Genomic DNA, 17,825 nt, shown 5'->3' with positions numbered 1-17,825 from the left:
GAGAGATGAGGAAGTTTTACAGGAATGGATAAAACCCTTTGATGAGGCAATTGGCTATCGTGGTGATAGAGAAATTCAGGTAACCTGCTTTGTGTTCACTACCAACTTGGTGTTTACATGTGTTTGCTACTATATGGCACAGCAGTAGTCAAAATGTACAATTCTTAGTTTTATTATACTGTTTTCCTGTCCATTTGTTATGTGGTTAGGATAACAAAGGGACAGGGAATAATCTGTCTAAACAATTTCAACATCCATTCAAAATATCAATCTTGAAAGTTGGCCGCCACTATCTGGTGTCAAAGTATGCAAATTAGATTAGTAAATTATTCCCCACATACACTTAGGGTGATTCTCAATATTGTGCCAACTGTCTGTGTGCTGTGCCTTGCCATGAGAGGTTCCACACTGTAAAGAACTACAAACTGTAATCTGGATAGATGGGCACAGATAAGGCCTCTGCTTCTGAAAAACGCCTACTGTTTATATGGGTTTTGTGGTATAATAATGGTTATAATTTGCAACATCTGGTTTACAATTCACTGTTTGCTTGTCCATTTGATATGTGGATAACATAACAGATGGATGGAGGGGTGGATATGATGAAAAAAGTTCAACACTATCAACAATATCATTTATTTCCTGAGAATTATCGAATTCCAAAATGGCCGCCACCATATGACGTCATAATATGCAAATTAGATAGGAAAATTTACAACCTACATGAAATTCAGGTCATTCCCAATATGTTTCTCATTTACACTTTGTCTCTATCTCTAACCATTTAGAAGCCACAGCCTTTTGAAATTTAGATGTCAAAATCTAGTCTTTTTTTAAAAAAAACCTGGCACCCTTTCCAGAATCCCATGACAGTTCAAGCTAATATGACTAAAAAAAAGTTGCCGACGGCAGCTTTAAGTTGGTGTTCTGGCCGGCACCCCAGTGTGAACTTTGTGTTAACCCCTGAACTAACGCCTGATATAATTTAGCCCAGTGTCTTCACTACACTTGAACTTCATAGAAGATTACGCGCTGTTGCCCTGTTTGTCCCTGCACGGCGCCTGTCTCACAGTGCCTCGCGCGGCTCAATCAGTAGTAGTTCAGTGAGTCGAGTTCAGTTGAGTTTAGGCCCTTCCCATGTCAAGTAACGTAGCCGGTAGCTAGCTATAACTTAACCGTAGCTAGTTCAACTTTGCAGTCCTGTCATGGCGTCGGGCTCGGATACCGGTATACGGTTTGTTGGAGCTGGGTGAAAACAACGCCTGGATGTATGGAGCCATTTCGTTTACAACGCGAAGGACAACAAAACAACCTGCATGATAATGATTGATCATGCCGCCGTGTGTGGAGAAGTTCTATTATGTACAGTGTTGACTAAAATGACTAAAATTTGACTAAGACTAAAATTGATTTTCGACATTGTGACTAAGACTAAGACTAAATTGGGAAGGCAATGACTAAATATGACTTAGAGTAAAATTGATTTTCGACATTGTGACTAAGACTAAGACTAAATTTAAAAAAGCTGACGAAATTAACACTGATACTAATGTCCCTCTCCAGTTTCATAATCTCTAGCTTGATCTTTTTTATTTTCAGTTTCTTGTGTTCCATATCTAGTTTGGTGCTCTCTTTATTGGACAAACACATTTCTTCAAAGGCTACTTACCACTCTGAAATATTTTCCTGTACTTTACCTTCACCTGCTGCCAGGTTCGCTTTTGGCTGTTAAGATTGCTCCTGTTGAGATGTAACAGTGAAAAAATAATATGTGGGTCACACACTCACGATAATATGGTCACAAAGTATGATGATGCGTGTCGATTATTGGGTTATTAATAAAGTGAGCAGGGCCAGTATATTTGTGCTGTACATCTCATACAGAGACTTCAGCATGCTTTATGTAAACAAATTATAACACAAAGAGGAGAGCATAAATACATGAGGACAGTAAAATAAATATCTAACAATTGACAATGGTATGAAACTTTCATAACTTACGCATTTAGTCTGTCGGCAGTTGTTTGCCATGCCGTTTTCTTCGCTTTATTGATCACAGCTGTATTACCATTTCTGATGATGACACTTTTAAAATCCTCATACAGCTCTATAAGCATTATTTGTTCAGCTGCCGAAAACATAAAAGCGCTTGTCTTGCTCTCCTTTTCTGCCATCTCCGTTTTTCCACCATCCACTCGTCAGGGCTTCTTACGTTCCTCGTACACTCGCACTTAGCCAGGCTATGTAAGCCTCGCTTGGATTAGCCTCACTGAGATGCAGCTGAGCTGGCTTCATGGAACGACTTGAGGCTTAATTGGGAGATGGTGTTAGTTCAAGCGATGCTTTCCGGCTACAGCCTGGCTTTCTTTAGCTACTTTCTAGGAATACCCCCCTTGAGTGCCTATGAAAGGTGCCTATAAATAAAATGTATTTTTATTATTAATTCTGATGTGCGAAGAGGCAGTTCTCCTGCAACATTAAGCTCTTTTCCACTAGTACTTACTCACAACCACCTCAATGTGGGTGGGGTCGTTATAGCAAGGAGGTCCAAAAGTCCTGTGATGTCAGTTTTATGTGACACAACATGACAAAACAATTTAGGACATCGAGGCAAAGGTTTACCTGCTGCTTGGTCTATGCCTTTGCGTCTAGCAATCCACCTCGTTGACGATCACAGAATACATAAAATCCAACTGTTGCTGTTGCCAGTTCTTGTTAAGGAGTGGCTTTCATGACTCATCCAGTGACATCACTCCCTGGCCAATCAGTGGCCTGCAGTCTGCAGATGTCACATTTTTGGCTCAACTCAACTCGACCCCGACCGAGTAGGTGCTAAAAATGTACCACCTGGTGCCAGAAGGTATTACCTCATGGAAAACCCTAACAGCTGAGTGGGATCCAGTCGAGTGGAGAAGGTAGAGGTTGAAAAGGGAGGAATGTGTTCCGATGTCATTCTAAATCTCAGAAAGTGTACTGAGCTTGTTTTATCTCTTCTTTTTTTTTCGGTAGGCATGTTTTATAACATGTGAATAGCCCGGCTAGCTCAGTCGGTAGAGCATGAGACTCTTAATCTCAGGGTCGTGGGTTTGAGCCCCACGTTGGGTGTAGCAGTTTTAATAATCAACAGATGTTTCATCCAGCACTTAAAGTCAAAGTTCAGCTCTGTTACCACCATCACAGCGTCCTCACTGGTGCCTCTTTGAATGATCACAAACCTCCTGAAATGCACAATATGAATCAAAAACATTCAAACTTGCGCAAGAGCATTATGTTTACCTTTCTTTGGGCTCATGTCATTTCTGTATTCCCTTTTTGCTCAAGTATGATCATTCACTTTAAAGGGGAAATGAAGCAGTGGCACATGGCAGCATTTTCAGAGGCTTATTTGTTTTGAAAAATGAGTGGCCATTCAGTAAATCACAAATTCAAATAGTTTCGCTAGAAAAATGATATTTTAATACCGACTTTGGCCACAAGGGCGCAGCAATGTTCTTTGCTTACGTCACGAGCATGGTTTAGCTCACAGCTTGCTATTAGCTTACCGTTAGCTTGTATTGTGTATCGCGGCAACCAACAAATAAATATGACAGGTGTTTCTCGTAAGGTGGGGGGGTCATTTTGTATCACCCCCGGATGCTCCAATGAATATTACAGGGCTAAAGCCAGTGGGAATGAAATTCATTTTCACGTCATTCCTAAGAAACCTGAGGTGATGAAGAGATGGCTGGCAGCACTGAAACGCCTGCACCCACCTAAAGGAACTGTACAGAGGGTCTGCAGTGAGCATTTCTTAGAAAGTGATTACATAAAAGAGGGATCCTTTACGGATGATGGGCAGTTTGTTTGGCGTCCCACCAGTCGTCTAAAACCAGATGCTGTGCCATCAGTTTTCGACTTCAGTGGATACAGTGTTGGAGAGACGGACATACCCACAACATCTGAGCTGTGAGACTCTGCCCTTGGGCGCAGAGACCGAGCACAGAAACGCGCTGGCCAGGCAGAGGAAAGAGAGGTAAGCTATTCTACCGACTTGAAAAACGATATGAAACAATACACATTTGTTATTCGGCCAAGTTTCCGAGTCAGACCAAACGCGTTTCACTGTCGCGCCTCTGGGAGATGGGTGAATTCGGGGAATTGTGTTGTTTACGTCATACAGTTAGCTATAAGGGATAAAGGCTATACATGAGTTGATTGTTTGGGTTGCAAATGTTTACCTTAGAATCGGCCCGTCATCATAGTGAATTCAGAAGAAAGAGATGGAGAAGAGCTCTTCATTTAGCCATGTAGGGGCTTAGTTATTGAGATAACAAACAAGTGTGGATGCTCATCACAACCGCTGGGCTCGCACTGGTGATGAATAGTTACGCACGCACCAAGATAACACTCCATTATTAAAATGCATTGTTGACAGGTATGTTTGCCCGAAAAGATTAGCCGATTATTGCAGTTACCGGTATGCGCAAAGTGTTAGCAGAGGGTAGTAACTAGCTGCTTTGAGATGTCCGACTGCTAAGCTGGCTTATTGGTTGAGGGGGACTTCGTGTAGGTTGTTTTTGTAGCTGTAGTGTAGACGATGTGTCGGTATGCTGATCAGTTGTGAAAAATGGATTATAAGGCCTACCTGCTGTTTATTGGTCGCTCCAGCGTGTCAGCTCTGATGTCTTTGAGTAATAGGATCGAGACATCCAACACCTCTCTCTCCAGACACAACATCTTGAAGTGTTGGTTTTGGGAGATGCACTGGCCTTGGATTAAATGATTAAGCCTCAACTCCTGGCAGCAGACACTTTCTACATTCGTGTCCATTGGTATGCAAGCCCCACACATAGGCCGACACCACGCTATGTTTCCAACCCGATCTTGGTGGTCCCACGGTTCGTCTTCCTCATCATCATACTCCTCTGACTCGGCGTAGGTTGCCACCACAGCTCCCTCTTCTCTCACAGGCTCGAAAGCATAGGCTATAGGATGTTTATCGCCATTTGTTGGCCTGTCGCATTCATCACACTCCCATTCTCCATTCATTTTGGCGGTATATTATGGTTCCTTCCTATGTGTATCTAATGTTGACAGTATTAGAATGTTTTCGCAACCATTCTCGTGACGTCATAGCAACAATGGCGGCGCACAGGTTGAAAGCACATACATTACTAAAAATTGTTAGTGCTTTATTCTGAATAACGGCTTTTATTTCGGAGTTTTTGTAATTCGTTAATTTGACGTTTTAGTTCACTGATTATTTTGCCATCTGTGTTATGTCACTGCTTCATTTCCACTTTAAAACAAAATAAGGAAAATCTGAATAACGACCCATGACCTCTGGCCCTCTCTTGCTTTCATTACTCATCCAGTGACATCACTCCCTGGCCAATCAGTGGCCTGCAGTCTGTAGACGTCACATTTTCGGCTCGACTCAACTCGAATCCCTGCCGTGTAGGTGCTAAAATGGACCTGCTACCAGCTGTTACTCCCTCATGGAAAACCCTAAAACCTGAGTCGAATATAGTCAAGTGGAGTAGCGTTTTGCATTTTGGTTCACGTTTGTCGTATTTTACACAGTCAGGGAAGTAATGGTGTCAGGATGGCCGAGCGGTCTAAGGCGCCAGACTCAAGGCTTTATTCCTTCCTTAGCACAGGGACTTCTGGTCTCCCAAAGGAGATGTGGGTTCAAATCCCACTCCTGACATTAATTTCATGCTTAAATCTTACTTGCATATTTGAAGGCCATGAAGAAAGCCATGTCAGGCCATGGTGAAAAAGGGCATTTATCTCTGAAGACGGGCCTTCAGTTCCTCCCATTAACATACACAATTCTGATGTGCGATGAGGCAGTTCTCCTGCAACATTAAGCTCTTTTAGAATAGAAATAGAATAGAAAAATACTTTATTTATCCCCCAATGGGGGAAATTCAAATTCGTCAAGTAGCTCAACATTTATTTTTTAAATTTTTTTAAATATTTACAATGATTGAATTAACAACGATAAAACAACAATAATAATACTACTACTAACTAAATAATAATAAATGACTAAATGACGAAATAAATAAAAATCAATCAATCAATTTGATAAGAACTCAGCAGTCACTGTTATAAAGCCTTATGGCTGTGGGAACAAAGGACCTTCTGAACCTCTCAGTCCTGCAGCGCAGAGAGATGAGCCTCTCACTGCAGCTGCTCCTTTGTCCTGTCAGGATGCTGTGGAGAGGATGTTTATTGTTCTCCATCAAAGAATCTAACTTCCTCCTCATCCGTTTCAATATGGATCATATTTTCTCCTCATCTTTTCCACTAGTACTTACTCACAACCACCTCAATGTGGGTGGGGTCGTTATAGCAAGGAGTTCCAAAAGTCCTGTGATGTCAGTTTTATGTGACACAAACATGACACAACAATTTAGGACATCGAGGCAAAGGTATACCTGCTGCTCTGTCTATGTCTTTGCGTCTAGCAATCCAACTAGTCGACGATCACAGAATACATAAAATCCAACTGATGCTGTTGCCGGTTCTTGTTAAGGAGTGGCTTTCATGACTCATCCAGTGACATCACTCCTTGGCCAATCAAGAAATTGCATTTTTTTGGACAACTGTTCCTTCCTGCCTTGGATGCTGTGCAGCTGGATTGATTTTTCCCAATACTTTTGTATATTTTGCTCTTTTGTTATGATGCATAACCATAGCAACAAGGTGGTTTACAACAGGGAGCAGCCAGAAATCCCACTGGAATTGAAAAGGAGGCGTCGTGGATGCAGAGCAGGAGCAAAGAGGAGAGAAAGAAAGAAGAAGTTCAAACCATCTCTGCCATCCGTCATCATGGGCAATGTAAGATCGTTAGCCAACAAGTTGGATGAACTTCTAGCCTTGACAAGGACTCAGCAAGAATATCGGGAATGTAGCATTATGTGTTTTACTGAGACATGGCTGCAGGATCATATCCCCGACTCCTGCGTCTCTCTGCCGGGCTTCCTGACTGTACAAGCAGATCGAGATTTAAAGAGTAGCAGGAAAAGGAAAGGGGGTGGATTGGCAGTGCTTGTCAACAACAGATGGTGTCACCCAGGACATGTTACTGTGAAGAGTCGTCTCTGCAGTCCTGACATTGAACTATTGGCAGTAAGTTTTCGTCCATATTATTTGCCAAGAGAGTTCACCAGTGTTGTTTTGGTGGCTGTTTACATTCCACCCTCAGCTGTTGCCGACACTGCATGTGATGTCATCAGTTCCGTTGTTGCTCAGATACAGACACAACACCCCAATTCTTTTGTGGCAATATCTGGTGATTTTAATCATGCCTCACTCTCTGCTACACTGCCAACTTTTCAACAGTTTGTCAGCTGCTCTACCAGAGAAAACAAGACATTGGATTTGTTTTACACAAATGTCAAGGATTCATACATTTCCAAATCAAGACCTCCCCTGGGTAAATCAGATCACAACCTTGTTTTTCTCTGTTCAGCATATAAACCCCTTGTCCAGAGACTACCTGTCACAAAAAGGACTGTTAGAAAGTGGTCACAGGAAGCTGAAGAAGCCTTACAGGGTTGTTTTGATGCAACCGATTGGATTTCTCTTTGTAAGCCACATGGAGAGGACATTAATGCCATGACTGAGTGTGTGACTGACTATATAAACTTCTGTGTGGACAACACCATCCCCACCAGAACAGTGAGATGCTTCCCTATAAACAAACCCTGGATCACCAGTGAGCTAAAGGAACTATTGAACAAGAAAAAAAGAGCCTTTAGGGAGCGAGACAGGGAGTTACTGAGGAGTATACAGAAGCAGCTCAAAGTCAAGATCAGAGAGAGCAAGGAGGTGTATAGAAAGAAGCTTGAGAGTAAACTGCAGAGGAACAATATCAGAGATGTGTGGTCAGGAATGAAGAAGATCACAGGCCTCAAACAGAGGGAGGATCGGATGGATGGAAGTCTGGACAGAGCAAATGAGCTGAACACATTCTTCAACAGGTTCAGTTCAGGAACAAGCTCACCATCCTCCCCTCCTGTTCCCAGCCAAAGAGACATCCCACCCTCCTCTGATCCACAGCTTTCCTGTAACATCTCCACCTCCACCTCAGTCATGGATTCTTCTGCTTCCACTAGTTTGTCTTCAACCCAATCAGGAGATGCTGCTGTCCCCTTTGCCTCCCCCTCCCACTTTTCTGTTTCTAGAAGTCAGGTGAAGAGGCAGTTGGAGACTGAACCGGAACAAGGCTGCAGGTCCAGATGGTGTCAGCCCCCGAGTCCTGAAGGCCTGTGCAGAGCAGCTCTGTGGGATTCTGCAACACCTTTTCAACCTTAGCTTGACCCAAGAGAAGGTACCACTGTTGTGGAAGACATCCTGTCTGGTTCCGGTACCAAAGAAAACTCATCCTTCAGACATCAATGACTACAGACCTGTTGCCCTGACATCCCACATCATGAAGGTCCTGGAGAGACTCCTGTTGACCCACCTGTGTAAGCAAACCAGCACATATCAGGACCCCCTGCAGTTTGCTTATCGCCATGGAGTTGGAGTTGAAGACGCTATCATACACCTGCTTCAACAAACCCACTGTCATCTGGACAAAGCAGGCAGCACTGTGAGGATCATGTTCTTTGATTTCTCCAGTGCATTTAACATAATCCAGCCTGATCTGGTTCGTCTGAAACTCCAGAAGACTCAGGTGGAGGCCTCAACAATCACCTGGATTAATGACTACCTGACAAACAGACCACAGTTTGTCAGACTGAAGAATTGTGTGTCTAACCAGGTGATCAGCAGCACAGGAGCACCACAGGGGACTGTACTCTCACCATTCCTTTTCACTCTGTACACTTTAGACTTCCAGTACAAGTCAGACTCCTGTCATCTACAGAAATATTCAGATGACTTTGCAGTTGTCGGGTGTATCAGAGATGGACAAGAAGCTGAGTACAGAGAGCTGGTGGACCGCTTTGTGGCATGGTGTGGGAACAATCATCTCATCTTGAATGTTAACAAAACAAAGGAGATGATTGTAGATTTCAGGAGAAACAGGGTCAGATCAAACCCTGTTTCCATCATGGGAGAAGAAGTGGAGGTGGTTGAGAAATATAAATACCTTGGTGTTCATCTGGACAACAGACTGGACTGGAGACACAACAGTGAAGCCATCTACAAGAAAGGACAGAGCAGATTGTACTTCTTGAGGAAGTAAGGTCATTCAAGGTTTGCAACAAGATGTTGCAGATCTTCTACAAGTCTGTTGTCGAGAGCGTCATTTCCTCTTGCGTCATCTGTTGGGGCAGCAGCATCAGAACCAGGGACCTAAAAAGACTCAACAACCTGATAAGGAAGGCTGGTTCTGTTCTGGGGACGACTGTTGAACCTCCGGAGACAATAATGCAAAGAAGGATTTTGCATAAAATGAAGAGAATTATGGACAACCCTGAACATCCTCTCCATGAGACTGTTATCGGAAAACAGAGTCTCTTCAGTCAAAGGCTTCTTCAGTTTGGATGCAAAACGGACCACTACAGGAAATCTTTCCTGCCCACAGCCATCAGCATCTATAATAACTCCTTGATTTAATTGAGCTACATCAACATTTAATTTCCCTCTGGGATAAATAAAGTATTTTTTAATTGAATTGAATTGAATTTGAATCAGTGGCCTGCAGTCTGTAGATGTCACATTTTCGGCTCGACTCAACTCGACCCCGACCGAGTAGGTGCTAAAAATGTACCACCTGGTGCCAGGAGGTATTACCTCATGGAAAACCCTAACAGCTGAGTGGGATCCAGTCGAGTGGTGTAGGTAGAGTTTGAAAAGGGAGGAATGTGTTCCGATGTCATTCTAAATCTCAGAAAGTTGACTTAGGCTTATTTTATCTCTTCTTTTTTTTGAAGGCATGTTTTATAACATGTGAATAGCCCGGCTAGCTCAGTCGGTAGAGCATGAGACTCTTAATCTTAATCTTAAAAGCCACAGGTTCCTCTCTCAGTGACAGTCAGCCAGACTCCACCTGATCTGTACAAAGAAGAGAAGCAAACAGTCGAAATGAGCTGCTCACACCAAGTTGATAGTTATAACGTAATCCTCTGGTACAAGCAATCCAACACACACCTGCAGCTCCTTGGATACTTGCTCGCAGGCACTGTAAATGTAGAGAAAGGAGTGAATGTGAAGATTGAAGGAGGTGCAAATAAAGGAGAAACCTGCACATTAACAATTGAAGGACTCAGCCTGAACAGCAGTGCAGTTTACTTCTGTGCTGCTAGTTACCACAGTGTAACATATCACTGCTGCTCAATACAAAAACCTCATGTGCATTTTCCATGTGTGTATTACAACTCAGATGCCTCCACATATGTAACTTATATCCATTAGGTGGCAGCATCAGACCTTCATTCTAATCTACAAACTGAGAGAAGGAACAACTGTGTCACCACCCATCTGATGATTTCATGTATGTTTGGTGATGCTGTTGGAGGGTTGACTCGGAAAGAAGCTGGAAATAATCAGTATAACTGCTGATGCATTCAGGGAAGTAAACTAAATTCTTCAACAGAACCAAACATCTGGTGAATAGAAAATGCTCATCTTTCTTCTTTGCATTGCTTTTATCACCATGCTGCTTTCAGGTAACGACCTCAAAATAATTCAGACATTTCTGTTTAAGGTTAATGCTGCATCAGGATTTTAGAAAATAAATAAATCTCTCTTTCACTTTTCTGGTTTCATCAGTGCTGATAATGCTTTTTGCTGATCATTTCTCAACAGGTTCCTCTCTCAGTAACAAAGTCCAACAGGATCCAGCAGAAATGTACAAAACACTTGAAGATAAACCCCAAATTATCTGTTCACACAACAGTGATAGCTACGACCGAATCCTCTGGTAAAAGCAATCCAACACACACCTGCAGCTCCTTGGATACTTGCTCGCAGGCACTGGAAATATAGAGAAAGGAGTGAATGTGAAGATTGAAGGAGGTGCAAATAAAGGAGAAACCTGCACATTAACAATTGAAGGACTCAGCCTGAACAGCAGTGCAGTTTACTTCTGTGCTGCTAGTTACCACAGTGTAACATATCACTGCTGCTCAATACAAAAACCTCCTGATCCCACATTTCTCTTTTCTCATCTCTCTTATAGCTCTCAGCTCCTTGCACCTGCATTCTAACCAGTGTTGGTCTCCTCTGATTATACTCAGAGATTAAAATGGGAGGTTCTTACTGTAGTGGTTCCCAAACTGGGGGGCGCAGAGCAATTGCGCTGGTGGAATGCAGAAATCAATCAATCAATAAATGACACTGCTAGCATAACATGGACAAGTTTTTTATGGGGCTCCCACGTAATTGCAAAGCAGAGGATGAAGCATTGCCAAATGTGCTTCCAAAGCAATTTCCTTCCATGGCAAAGAAAAGAAGATGTAACGACACGTATCTTGCTTTTAGCTTCAGCTGTACAACGGTGGGTGATGATGAGACACCGCAGTGTGTTTTCTGTCTTAACACATTGACTCCCAAGTCACGTAAAACTACTTTTTTACTGCCCATGCGTTGGCTCCCAAATGGTAAAAATATGTTTTTGCGTTTTTTTTATGGATTCTGAATCTATACATTCTTAGAATTCCTCCACCTACTTGGTGGTTTTATGAACATGGAAACTCCTTTGACACAAGGACACGACGCAAATCCTCTGACCCGGATATGTAAGTATCTAAAGTCCGACAGGCTGAAAGAGCGCACGTTTCACAAATGCCCCGATATCTCAGTTTGTTGTTGATTTTGGTGGATACCCGCCTTGGTTTAGCTAAGGATAGCTCGCTAATGGCGGCACCTAGAGACACGCAGTTTTGACCCACAAAGAGTTTAAAGTCTCAGCTTTCAAACGAGCCAGAACATGTTTCAGTGGCCCTATCACATAATATGCTGTGACTGTACAAAAAACGTCAAAAAATGATTTAGAACGCTGGGATTCTACGACATAATTCCGTAAACACCGCCGGTATTCAATGTGTTAAAGCGCTAAAGACAAACCACAAAGCAGTTGTTGTGTTGTCCTGTGGTTTGAGGTCATCTGTATCCACAGTTGTGTTGTATGTGATTGCTGCTGCTTGTGCTTTTTTTTTGTTTCTTTTGTTTGTTTGTTTGTGTGTTTGTTCTCTGCTTGTCTGCTTCCAGGTGCTCCTGGTGGCTCTAAGGCTGGATTCCCCACAAAGGCTGTGGATTGTCTTCAGTTTTGTTTTTACAGGTGTAGCAGCTGGTTGTCTGGTTTTTCATTGTTTTCTCTGATTGTTTCTTCCTATTTCTGTTCCGTTTCTTTTTCTTTGCTCTCCCTCTGTCCCTGTCCCCCGGTCCGGTTCGGCACTATCACATGTTAAGTATTGTAACAAAAATAAATGAATAAGCAGTTGATGGGCATCAAGGGGAGCTTTACATTCATAAAGCTTCCCTTGGCATAGCAAATGTGTTTGGCATTGTGGAGGGGGGCGTGGTGCATCAGGTGCAGAGGAGAGGTGGGAAGGGCTCAGAGGACAGTGGGAGGGGAGATGATTGGCACAACTGTACATCGTCGGCTAATCATTCTCCCCTTATCAGTAGCGTGCTGGTCCAGGCAGGAAGGAGAGGAGAGGATCGAGAACGAGAGCCAGAGAACGGGAGAAGTAGCAGACGAGCAGGACGGAGAAACCGGCGATCGTCTTCTGCCGTTCTGGCTGGGAACCTCGATCATCATTATTGTGAAAATAAAACGTTGGAAATCAGACACGGTCTCTGAGTGTGTGTTGGGTGAACCCACGGTGGCAACATACATGCCACAGGCATTAACGGTATTCAGATTACAATTCTGCTGCCATAATGCTGGACAGGACAAGGGAAAAAAAAAAAGAAGACAAACCAGTTGAGTTTTCAGATAAAAATGTGCTCAACAGTCATTTTTTACTCAAGCTGCATCCAGGAGATGCTCAACTCGCCTCATATAAAGTTGCCCACCGAGTGGCCCAGTGTAAAAAGGAATTAGTATTTCCCTGTGCTGTGGACATGCTTTCAACCTGAGCCTTATAAAAAGACCACTCTGGTTTCAACTATGCTTGATGACTCTGCAGCCAACACTTTAAATAATTACCCTGTAAAATGACATTTTACAATGCCAATTCCAGAAGGTGGGTGTGTTGGTACGGTGTGTGAAATGGGAATAAAAACTAGGGTCAAGGGTCCAAGAACGGCTCTCATCAGTTCCCAGGTGTTTACAGACTGAGGTTAAAAGAAGAGGGGATGCTACACGGTGCGACACGTGGCCCTTTCCCAAACGTTTTTCAGCCGCGCTAACGCCATCAAACTCAAGAGGAAATAACATTTAAGAGACCCCGTGGTTGAACATCAAACATTTAGATGCAAACCTTGAAGACGTAGAACGTTTCAAACTGGATGTTTCGGCTGTTGTCTCGAAGCAAGTTCATCAACAGTTTCAAGTTCTCTGCCCGACTGATGTACTTAGAAGGTTTTGGATCAACATCAAATGAATCCCTGGAGTCAAAAGAACCACCACTTTTATTATGGGCTGTCCAACAGATAATGGTGAGAATATAGAGGGAGATGGCCACTATATAACACTTTTTTCACGTAGTTGTTAGCTGCTCACTGGTGTGAACTATGAACCTGAACGAGTGTGTACAAGTATAGCAGATTTTCAGCTTCCCACATGAGAAGCCTGGACAGAAATGTTTGTTTTGATTTAAAAACCTCTTTACTCCATGACCCTTTCTCTTAGTGCAGAATTAGAACCCCAGAATGTTCTAATTTATTCGCTGAGCCCCCTGTGACATCACACAGAACCCCCCTTAATGTACAGAATACGGAACCCGAGGCAGTCGGATCCTTACCAGACCGGTGCAGAGTGACACCTGTTTCAGTAGTTTGTGAAAGCCTTTAACTAACTTCAACACTGTTGATATACAGCTTGCAGACATCCATTGCATCTCTCAGTTTTGAATGAAGATGATGCCCTTCAGTGATGATGACGATGATGTGAGTACAACCAACTGCTCGATGCTGTAAATTGTCTCTTTGGGTCTTAAAATTCTTTTGGGTGGGCATTGATGACAGATAAGCCACAGAAATGTATCACTGCAGTAATGGACAACTGTCGGCCCGGTTAAAGTACATTACAATAATTTGTCTGAAATCACTAAATTCATGACATTTACCATTCATCATTATCTAAAATGTTCTATTGTCTTTCTGATTCCAGCTGTTAGTCTGGGTCTTGAGGTCCGTCAGTCTCCCTCTGATCTCATCAGAAATCCTGGTGACAAAATGCAGATTTTCTGCAGCCACAATAAAACTGACTACAGAGTGATGCTCTGGTACCAACAGTCACCTGGAGACACAGCAATGAAACTCATTGGATATTTGAACTACAAAGCTGTCACAATGGAAGACAAATATAAAGATGGTTTCAATCTCGCTGGAGATTTGGGTGGAGACGCAGCAAAGAATGGATCTCTGCACATCCCAGATGCAGGAGTGAATTACAGTGCAGTTTACTACTGTGCAGCACGAGAAGCACAATGACACAAATCCCCTCTGAACTCTACAAAAACTGCACACCAGTTTTTTTCTGCAGGTGTTTTTGTAAAGGGGCTCCCAAAGCAGCTGCTATGTGGTTGCCTTTCAGTTTGATGCATTCGCAGCACACTTCAGTAACACTGTTTCTGTACACTTTAACTTGGTGTCTCACTTTAGCACGATTTATACATCCAGGAAGGCAATCTACAGCAGCAAGAATATGTGAAGCCACTCCCTCCTTCCACTTCATCAGTTACAGTGATGGTGTTTCTTACTTGTGTTATACTATACTTGTATAACACAAGTATAGATGCTGAGACTTTTCTGACTGTATCAACATCTGCAAAGCTCTGTGAAACATAGTTTTATAAGTTGTTTTTTTCAAGGCTTTTAAACAAATCATCTGTGCTGTTAAAGGAGAAAATTTTCTGCCTTCTCACTTTTTGCTGCATGCCAGGTAATCATTTGAAAAAGTATTCCTTCTTTATCATGTGGATGTTTTTCTGATGCATTATCCTGATCTAAAGTTCTCTTTTGCTCTTGCTCCAGCTGTTAGTCTGGGTCTTGAGGTTCATCAGTCTTCTTCTGATGTCATCGCAAATCCTGGTGATACAGTGCAGATTTTCTGCAGCCACAATAAAAGTGACTACTGGATAATGCTCTGGTACCAGCAGTCACCTGGAAACACAGCTATGAAACTCATCGGACATTTGTATTTAAAAGATAAAACAATGGAAGATCCATATAAAGAGGACTTCAACATCTATGGAGATATGAGCGGGGATACAGTGAAGAATAGTTCTCTTACAAACAAAGCAGCCCAACAAAAGCACAGTGCAGTTTACTACTGTGCTGCACCAGATGCACAATGACACAAATCCCCTTTGAACTCTACAAAAACTGAACACGACTTATCAACTTCAGTGGTTTTGAATTTTAAAAAATGAAAAAAAACTGCTCTGGGACACCTGCTGAAGTGGTTTTATTATAATGGGATGTGAGGGTATAAATCCTAGATCCTTTAGACCAGGGGTTCCCAAAGTTTTGATAGCTGAGGGCCAATATAGGAACCAAACACTGGACTGAGGGCCGCCGAATGGAAAAAAAAGGAAAGAAAATGACCAGGTTGTATCACTACAATTCACATTTATTGGTCTGAATTCACTAATGTGCAATTAACACATTTCAATTAATAAATCAGGCTTGAGAACTTGAAAAAACAATAAGAAACAATATAATGCACACAAAATCCCAGGGATTTTCTGCCGTCTTCAGTCAAATTTGGGATATAACAGTGCTGTGTGCAGTCCATTTCAGAATACTGTATGTAACAACTTATTTAGAACAAAAAGTCAGTCTCTATGCCTTGCTTCCTGTTTTTCCATCATGGACCTTATTCATGAGCATTTCTGAGACAGACAGACACACACAGAGAGAGGGGGCGAAAGAGAGAGAAACCTTTAAAAAAAAAGCTTACCAAACAAGTCATCATCACCATCAATAATGTCTATCATTGCCTGTCATCAATAAGCTAGGTCAACATACCTTTTTTTATCGGCATGGGACTTGTGGTGCTGTTTCCGGTTGGCCACGATTCCTCTGATGTCCGGCTCCATCCCTGTTGTTGCGATACGAAGGACAGCATGTAGATGGCCATCTGTCAGCCTGGAGCTCAGCTCCTCGCCTATTTCAAAGTTCTCCGTGACTGTTCGGATGAAAATCAGCAATTGCGCTGTATCGGAGATGTCCGTGCTTTCATCCAGCCGATAGAAAAGGCTCCATTTTCCAGGCTCTCCACACGTTGTCCCAGCTGCTCCTTGAGATCGTTGGCCAGATCTTAGATCCGTCGTGCCACTGTGTCATTTGACAAACTTATGTCAGAGCTTTGCTTTCTGCTCCGGACATACAATGTCGGCCACTTTTAAAATAGGGCTCGGGCACACGAGTTGCATTCTGGGATACGGTCGCCATATTGGAGGCACAATTTCGTAAACAAACCCTGAGGCACGACAGAGATCAAGGACCAAACAGTGAGAGAAAAGTGAGAGAAAAGCATGTTAAAATCGAAGAAAGGATGTGGGATATACCGGGATACATTACATAAGGAAGCCAGAGATCGGTACATACAGAAGATTGGCGTTATAAACGGACTGGACCCTTATGAAACCGAGCAAGGAATGGATTTTTAATTTAAAAATCGACGAAGATTTACTGCCGAAGCTCACCCTTTCCAACATAATTGCGTATATAGTATGCGGTGTCAGTGCTTATACTTTGCAACAGTTTCAATTAAAATGACACTTTACACTTTTGTCATGTTACTCTACTTGTAAATAAATAATGAAACACACACACACTTGGCTGTATCTCAAAGCATATTTATTTCAGACGACTTCAACTTTGCACAACACTCCTGCTCATGCTGGTCAGAGTACAACATACAGACACAATCTTGTCAAAGAATGTTTTGTCTTCACCTTCGCATGGCAAAACTATGTTGATAGGTACTTTTGCTGACAAAAAGGTGTATCGTTTCTGACAGTTCCAATCGCCCTTTCCATGTGAATTTGGAGATGGGCAATTTTCCTTGTATTTTCCACATTAAATTAAGATTAAGATCAGATTTATTGTCATGTATACGTGCATACACACGAAATTTGTCCTCCGCTTTTAACCCATTAAGACATCCCTTGCTTCCACCTGACAGTGTCCTCTTGTGAAGGTGGGGATCTTTACCTCAGCACACAAAAGTCTGTAACTTACCAGAATGAAAATGCAGAGAACACACTCTCATCGACACCGGGATTGAGTGGAAAGTTATGCTTGGTCGTCTTACAGCAGCGATCCATGCTAGTCGACGACGCTTTGTTATCTCGGACACTTGGTCTCCGTGGGTGCGCCTCCAAGCAGGAAACCGGTAAAAAGATAAACCATTTACGATTTCCCCCCCATTCCTGTCACGGCTTTCGCTATTGCAACCCACGACACAGCAACGTGCGACCATAGTGGCAAAGACAATAAGTAAAATAGATGAACCAACGAAGAAAGTTCCGAGACCAGGCGGGAGTACGTCTGCGCGCAGTGGAAAACAATGTAAACAAAGCAGTTCTGAGCCTCCAGTATGGCCGCCGCTCACGTAGTGACGTCACGTGCCCGAGCCCTATACAGTCACGCACAAATTCCCCGTCACTGAACGGCTTTCTCCGCCTGGCTATTTCGTGAGCTACCACGTAATTAGCCTGTGTCACAGCGTCACCGGATTTGACAAGATTTGTGAAAACTGACTG

The 17,825-nt window shown here is 42.8% G+C and overlaps 2 non-coding genes across 2 annotated transcripts; both read left to right on the top strand.

The window, feature by feature from the left end:
* Window positions 1-3,032: 3,032 nt before the first annotated feature.
* trnak-cuu (transfer RNA lysine (anticodon CUU)) lies at window positions 3,033-3,105 on the top strand. Its single transcript has one exon. It is a non-coding gene; the product is annotated as a tRNA-Lys (tRNA).
* Window positions 3,106-5,578: 2,473 nt separating this feature from the next.
* Window positions 5,579-5,689, top strand: trnal-caa (transfer RNA leucine (anticodon CAA)). Its single transcript has 2 exons — window positions 5,579-5,616; window positions 5,644-5,689. It is a non-coding gene; the product is annotated as a tRNA-Leu (tRNA).
* Window positions 5,690-17,825: the final 12,136 nt, after the last annotated feature.

This window comes from Odontesthes bonariensis, chromosome 17 (assembly GCF_027942865.1).
Source record: "Odontesthes bonariensis isolate fOdoBon6 chromosome 17, fOdoBon6.hap1, whole genome shotgun sequence".
In the NCBI taxonomy this organism is placed as follows: Eukaryota; Metazoa; Chordata; class Actinopteri; order Atheriniformes; family Atherinopsidae; genus Odontesthes; species Odontesthes bonariensis.
This window is presented reverse-complemented; position numbering and strand designations above follow the sequence as displayed.